We start from the raw sequence: 7332 nt of genomic DNA on the forward strand, positions 1-7332 counted from the left end.
TACTACTTATACTCCTGGTTACAATAGAATAGTGAAGGTTAGAGGTACATATCCTGTTTTCACGTCATCCAGAACTTTCTTCCCGTCAGTCTTCCCTCTCACGTCGCTGCAGGTTCCCTCCCTCTCCCTCTCTCTCCCTCTCCTTCTCACAAACTCCTCCCTGTCTTCTTTCATCCTCCTCCCTCCTGTCCCCTTTCTTCCTTCGCTCTTCTCTCATTCCTTCTGTCATTCTCCGTCTTTACCTCTCTCAATTCCTTGTCTTCTTTTCTCTACTCTCTCTCTCTCCTTCCATACCTCTCACAAACCTTCCCTCCATTCCTCCCTTCTATTCTCTCTTCCATTTCTTCCCCCATCCTTTGTCTTCTGCCTCCAAGTTCCTCTCTATCACAACCCCATTCCTTCCTCCGTCTATCCTCTTTTCTCCTCCTCCTCCTCCTCCAGGTCCCTTCCTATCATAACCTCAATTTCTTCCTCCTCCTCCTCCTCCTCCTCCTCCTCCTCGTCAAGTCCCTCCCACTTCGGATCCTCCAAGGCGTCCACTGAGATGGGCATCGCTCCTCAGTCAGTTGGCCAGTGACCACCCTCACCTCAACTACCACCACCACTACCATCGCGCCAACAAGATCTGCCTGCCTGTCTTACCACTTGTCTTCCTCGTCTCGTCTTCCTCGCCTCGTCTCACTCGTCTCACTTGAGCTTCTCGTCTTGGTGTGAAGGTGAACCAGTTATACCCGTGAATCCGTGAAACGCGTCGAGTCTGGTTCGTGTTTTGTGTTTGGTTCAGTAAGTGTTCGGTTCACTCTTGTGTTGCGTGATTTTTTATTTAATTTTTTTTGAGGGGTGTTCGTGAAATGCTGTGAACCGGTGTTAGTTTTGCTGTTATTGTGGTTTGTTGCGTGTTTTTTTTTTTCATTCTTATCTGTGTTTTTACTTATTTATTTATGATTATTTTCTTATAATTATTGGTTGAATTTATAAGTTCATGAACCACAATGAACTGGTGTAAGTTTGGGTCTTATTGTGGATCATTGCTTGTTTTTTTTATACTTTTATTTATATATTTATTTATTTTATTCATTTACTTCTTTATTCATTTTATTTATTTACCTATTTATTTGAAAATTATTGGTTGGTTTAAATCCGTGAACTGCACCGAACCGAGTGTGTTACTGCGTTTATTTTACTTTTTTTTTAAGTTTTATATATTTTTTTTATTTTATTTAATCATTTGTTTATTTTTTAATTTGCTTTATTTACTTCTTCGACCTATTACATTCTTCAAAGCCACGAATGATACGGATTTCAACGCCGACGCAACGCGCATTTTTCCAGTGTTTTTTTCTATTATTTATTTATTTATTTATTTATTTATCTATCTATCTATCTATTTATCCATTCACTTATTAATTTAATTTACTCTCCTTAGCCATTACACTGTTAAAAGCCACAATGATACGGATTTAAACCCCCCCAGCCAACGCGTAGTTTAGCGAGCACACACACACGCACACACGCCTCACCTTACCTATGTTATTATTATTATTATCATCATCAGTATTGTGTTGCTATGCGGTGGATTTCTTCCATTTATTTATTTATACCTTGTTGTTTGGTGTTTTCTTTTCTTTTCATTATTATTTTCATTATTTTCACTATTTTTCACGTGTTTTGAAAGTTCAAAGAGCGAATATTAAAAGATCCATTAGAGTGTCATTAATTTTGTTTGTCAAGAGAGAGAGAGAGAGAGAGAGAGAGAGAGAGAGAGAGAGAGAGAGAGAGAGAGAGAGAGAGAGAGAGAGAGAGCGTGAGATACAGATCTTTGAGGCTCTACAGGGTTTCTCAAACACACCTGTAGGAAAATTAAGGTGTGTGTGTGTGTGTGTGTGTGTGTGTGAGAGAGAGAGAGAGAGAGAGAGAGAGAGAGAGAGAGAGAGAGAGAGAGAGAGAGAGAGAGAGAGAGAGAGAGAGAGATGCGTAGGATGTTTTCTTCATTAACGCTGAGATGCTTTGTGGTGTAATGAGAGAGAGAGAGAGAGAGAGAGAGAGAGAGAGAGAGAGAGAGAGAGAGAGAGAGAGAGAGAGAGAGAGAGAGAGAGAGAGAGATTGACTTACACATCCTCTTCTTCCCATTCTCTCTCTCTCTCTCTCTCTCTCTCTCTCTCTCTCTCTCTCTCTCTCTCTCTCTCTCTCGCTCAGTAAACATGTCTAGTGACAAATGGCTAATTTTTCAAGGCACAGTAGTCTGCTTTTATTTCTGTCGCGTGATTTCAGCCACTTACAATGCCGAGAGAGAGAGAGAGAGAGAGAGAGAGAGAGTGTGTGTGTGTGTGTGTGTGTGTGTGTGTGTGTGTGTGTGTGTGTGTGTGTGTGTGTGTGTGTGTGTGTGTGTGTGTGTGTGTATTATTCCTCCTCCATTTTCTTTATTTCATCTCTAATTTATTTTCTTATTCCTCCTTTTATTTGTATATTTTTCATCTACCATTCTTTTACCCTTTGTTCTTCGCTCTTTCATATCTATCATCTGTCTTGTATTTTTTTCTATTCCTTCATTCTTCTTCCTTTATTTCGATCACTCGTCTTATCTCGTGTGTCATTCCTTGTTCCTCCCTTTGTGTATTTTATCTTCTATCTCATCTTTCATTAAGTCTTCCTTCTGTTTACCTTACTTTCTTCTCTTAAGCATCATTTATCACAACTTTTCCTTATTAAATCTGCATCCCTTTTCCCAATCTTTCTTTTTATATTTATCTATTTATTTATTTTCCATTCATGCAAATATAGCTGTTCTCCCTTCAGTTTCTACCTCTAGTTTATCACGCATCACTCAACTCTACTCGTAAACTTGTCCGTGCCTTGCCTCTAACATTTAACAGGCGGTGGTGGAAGTGACGTGGGTTTCCAAGGGTGTTCTCGTGACCGTAGTGGTAAATGGAAGTCAGGTTTTCAAGGGCATTCTCGTGATTCTAGTAATAGTTTGATAAGAATGGATTTTCAGTGGTGCTGCTGCCATGAACGTAGTGGTAGCTTAACAAGAGGTTTCAAGACACTTATCCTCCGTCATCTGTCTTTTTTATTCGTTAGTCTTTTGGGAACTGGTCGTTAAATGGGCCTTTTTCTTTCCCTCATAATTTTGTTGCTCTTGACCAGTAACCTTATTGCATAAAAAAAAATAACAATAATAAATAAATAAAGAAAGAAAGAAATAAAGAATTCTACATTATCAATAGCAAAAACAAGCATTAGAACCTGACTATTCACTGCAGTCTTTAAAAATAGTCCAGATGAAAGAACCGAGCGTTTAAGAATACTAGACTCATTTCTCTTCCTCAGTAACATGTAGTACTGTCAAGGGATTCGAAACACAGATATACGAAAACTTTATTCTTACGTAACATGAGTATATCAATGGAGTTTTTAATGTTCTGCTAGCGAAGTCCATCCACCACAGATATTATCCACCACAGGCTCAAAGAAGGAGACGGAGATGAACGCTGAGGCCACATGCAGGTATAACATAAGCTCTTAACTTCCTTACCCTTGATATTTGCTCCTCAGCCCCACAACATAAGCCCCCTAACTTGCCTTCACCCTCCGCCTCACGCAATAAGTCTACGGATAACACCTGCCACATTTCCTATTCTGTAAAGTGCAGGCGGAGTCACGGTATTATTACGTTGTGTGTGTGTCTTCTAGTTTAAAGGGACGCGTTCCATATCTTTCACGTATTTGACTTCCTGCCTTGCGTGTTTCTTACCATTATCTCCTTTGTCAAGCGCTAATCTACCTCTTTTTTTATTTGAATTCATGTCTTTTTCTTTATTTGTACTTAATTTTTTTGTATTGTTAACCCACATCATCTTTTTTCTTATTTATCTATATACTTTTTTTCTTATTTAGGTTTAAGTCTGGTCTCAGGTTAGTCTCACCCTTGGTCTGGTCAGGTGGTGTTGCTATCGTGGCGGCGCGGAAACACAAGCACTTCAAGACAGATATACATTGAGTCAGCGGAAGGACTGGAAAGCGCTCTCTCCCTTCCTCCCTCCCTCCCTCTCTCTCTCTCTCTCTCTCTCTCTCTCTCTCTCTCTCTCTCTCTCTCTCTCTCTCTCTCTCTCTCTCTCTCTCTCTCTCTCAGCGCTTCTTTACTTAGTTTTCTAGTGTTTTGTTTTGTATAGTGTTCCCTTGAAATCTTTTGGTGCTTTTGGGGTTCGGGTAGCGTGTGTGTGTGTGTGTGTGTGTGTGTGTGTGTGTGTGTGTGTGTGTGTGTGTGTGTGTGTGTGTGTGTGTGTGTGTGTGTGTGTGATTTTCTGTCTTAGTGTTTTTGTTCGTTTGACTGAATGTTTGTTTGTCTCCAGCTTTCTTTTTTACCTGTTTGTTTATGTCTGTTTAAATCTCTCTCTCTCTCTCTCTCTCTCTCTCTCTCTCTCTCTCTCTCTCTCTCTCTCTCTCTCTCTCTCTCTCTCTCTCTCTCTCTCTCTCTCTCTCTCTCTCTCTCTCTCTCTCTCTCTCTCTCTCTCTCTCTCTCTCTCTCTCTCTCTCTCTCTCTAGGGACAATGGATGGAAAACACAATCCCTAAGTTATAACAGATGGAGATTTCTGATCAAAACATAATGTCTCTCTCTCTCTCTCTCTCTCTCTCTCTCTCTCTCTCTCTCTCTCTCTCTCTCTCTCTCTCTCTCTCTCTCTCTCTCTCTCTCTCTCTCTCTCATTTTTCCCTACCTGTGTATGTGTTTATATATGTATGTATGTATATACTCGTATTTATCTATGTATGTATGTATGTATGTATGTATGTATGTATGTGTGCGTTTGTCCGATCCTTCTTGTTACATTTTATGCAAAAACTTGGTCGCCTGTGGGGGGAGGGGAGAGAGAGAGAGAGAGAGAGAGAGAGAGAGAGAGAGAGAGAGAGAGAGAGAGAGAGAGAGAGAGAGAGAGAGAGAGAGAGAGAGAGAGAGAGAGAGAGAGAATGCCCCCCAAAAAATAACGAAAAAAAAAGATAGAGTAGGAATCAGAGAGAGAGAGAGAGAGAGAGAGAGAGAGAGAGAGAGAGAGAGAGAGAGAGAGAGAGAGAGAGAGAGAGAGAGGGGGTAGGAATGAAAATAACAAGAAACCTGAGGCGGGGTCTGTCATCACGGCGATACTGGAAGCTGATTGGCCCACGAGGGAACAAGGCATAAACAATATTCCTCACCTGCCGGGCGTACGATTCACCTGTGCTCGCGATAGTAATAGTTGTAGTAGTAGTAATAGTATTGATAATCAGGGTAGTTTAGTAGTAGCAGTAGTTATAGTAAAGGTGTTTCTCACTGAGCCTTTTATTTTCTAAGTTATTTATTTATTTATTTATGTATTTGTTTACTTAGCTTTTGGCCAGAACCGTTCCTATATATAAAATCATGATACTGCCTTTAACAGAAGTAGTAGTAGTAGTAGTAGTAGTAGTAGTAATATTCAGAATAGCGGTTGTAATAATGGTGATACGAGTGGTTGTGGTGGTATTGGTAATTAGAGTAGTAGTAATAGTAGTAGTAGTAGTAGTAGTAGTGGTAGTAGTAGTAGCAATGGTTTCTAATGGTAGTACTGACAATCAGGATAGTAGTAATAGTAGTAATAATTGTCTTCTACCTCTACACTTCCATTTTTTAACCCTTTCACCAAAACAACCCTTTTTTCTACCCTTTTTATCTTCTATTTCTTTTTTCTTATTTTTTTTCCAAGTGGCTTTTTTTTCCTATCCTTTTTTCCTTTAACCAGAATCTCCATTAAATAAAAAAAAATCAGATAATGGTATTGATAATGGTGTCACAATGGTGGTGGTATTTTATCGAGATATTTATTGTGATAGTGGTAGTTGTGTTCGTAATAGTAATAGTAGTGTTGATAATCAGTATAGTGATGTTCCGAATGGTAATGGTTTATTTCTTGCTTTTTTTCTTGGTTTACTTTTTCTTGTTTGGTTTTCTTCTTTTCTCTTGTTCTTCTTTTCTTTTTCTTTGTTTTTTTGTTTCTTCTGTCTGTCTTTTCTTTCTATCTTTCTTTTGTTTGTTTGTTTGTTTGTTTGTTTCATTCTTGTTTGTTTTTTTCTCTTTTCTTGATTTTTTCTTATCTTCCTTCTTTCTTCGTTTTTTTCCTTTCTTTTCTTTTTTTCCTTTTTTCTTACATTCTTTCCTTTCTTTCCTTCCTGCTTGCTTTCTCTTTCTATCCTCCTTTCTCCCTTCCTTTCTTTCATATCAATACTTAAATTGAATGAACGCAGAGTGACACCAAATTCAATTACAATCATTACTTATTATTATTATTATTATTATTATTATTATTATTATTATTATTATTATTATTATTATTATTATTATTATTATTATTATTATTATTACACTCACCACCACCACCACAACCACCACCACCACCAATACCACAATCATCGTTATCAAACACTTTCTTCCTCATTAGAATTATGTGTATATTGGTTTCCTTGTGTGTGTGTGTGTGTGTGTGTGTGTGTGTGTGTGTGTGTGTGTGTGTGTGTGTGTGTGTGTGTGTGTGTGTGAGAGAGTCGACTAATGATGGATATTACTGGGAAGCTTAATCGTGAGGTCAAATTGCTCGAGAAATGAGGTCATGAGAGTTTGAGGTCATAGAGAGAGAGAGAGAGAGAGAGAGAGAGAGAGAGAGAGAGAGAGAGAGAGAGAGAGAGAGAGAGAGAGAGAGTAAATAAGTTTCGTTCAAGGCGTGGCAAGTCAATAATATTTACTTCTTTTCTTTTCTTTTTTTTCTTTTTCTGTTCCTTTGAAAATTATAAGCGAATGTGAATGAATATAAGTTGTGTATTAATGAGTGGCTTGAGGTCTCTTTTCTTTCCTTATTCTTTTGATTGTTAATGTTTTTACTTGGGTTTAATTTTCTTACCTCCTTATTCTTACATATATATATATATTTTTTTATGTTGTTCTTTACTCTTTTCTTCCAACTTTTTTCGTTTCTTTGTCTTTTTAATATTTTTTCATTCCTTTACTTTTTCTTTCTTCTTTTTTTAATATTTCGTTTTATTTCATCTTCTCTTTCTTGTTTTTTTCTTCATTTTCTTCCATCCATCCATTCATTCGTCCTTTCTTCCTTCCTTATGTTACTTTTTTCCTTACTTATTATTTTTTTCTCCTCACCATTCAAATCTCGAGCACTCCTAACGTGACGCTTCTCTTCCACTTATTACTCTTCTATTTCTTTCATTAACACTCTTCTTTAATTACTTCTTCCTTTCCTTTCCTCACTTTTTCGTTTACTTTCCCTTATTCGCTTACTTTCTCAAATTTCTTAGTTTTTCGTCCCTTTAC

The 7332-nt window shown here is 37.9% G+C and overlaps 1 protein-coding gene across 1 annotated transcript in view; it reads left to right on the forward strand.

Moving 5' to 3' along the window:
* The first annotated feature begins 225 nt into the window (after positions 1 to 225).
* The window catches only part of LOC135088696 (solute carrier family 4 member 11-like), a 204083-nt gene continuing 196976 nt past the window's right edge, over positions 226 to 7332 (forward strand). Inside the window, exon 1 of the mRNA XM_063983653.1 lies at positions 226 to 716. The gene's annotated coding sequence lies outside the window, so the exon portion shown is untranslated. The remainder of the gene's footprint in view (positions 717 to 7332) is intronic.

The sequence above is a fragment of the Scylla paramamosain genome, chromosome 31, assembly GCF_035594125.1.
Source record: "Scylla paramamosain isolate STU-SP2022 chromosome 31, ASM3559412v1, whole genome shotgun sequence".
Lineage (NCBI taxonomy): Eukaryota > Metazoa > Arthropoda > Malacostraca > Decapoda > Portunidae > Scylla > Scylla paramamosain.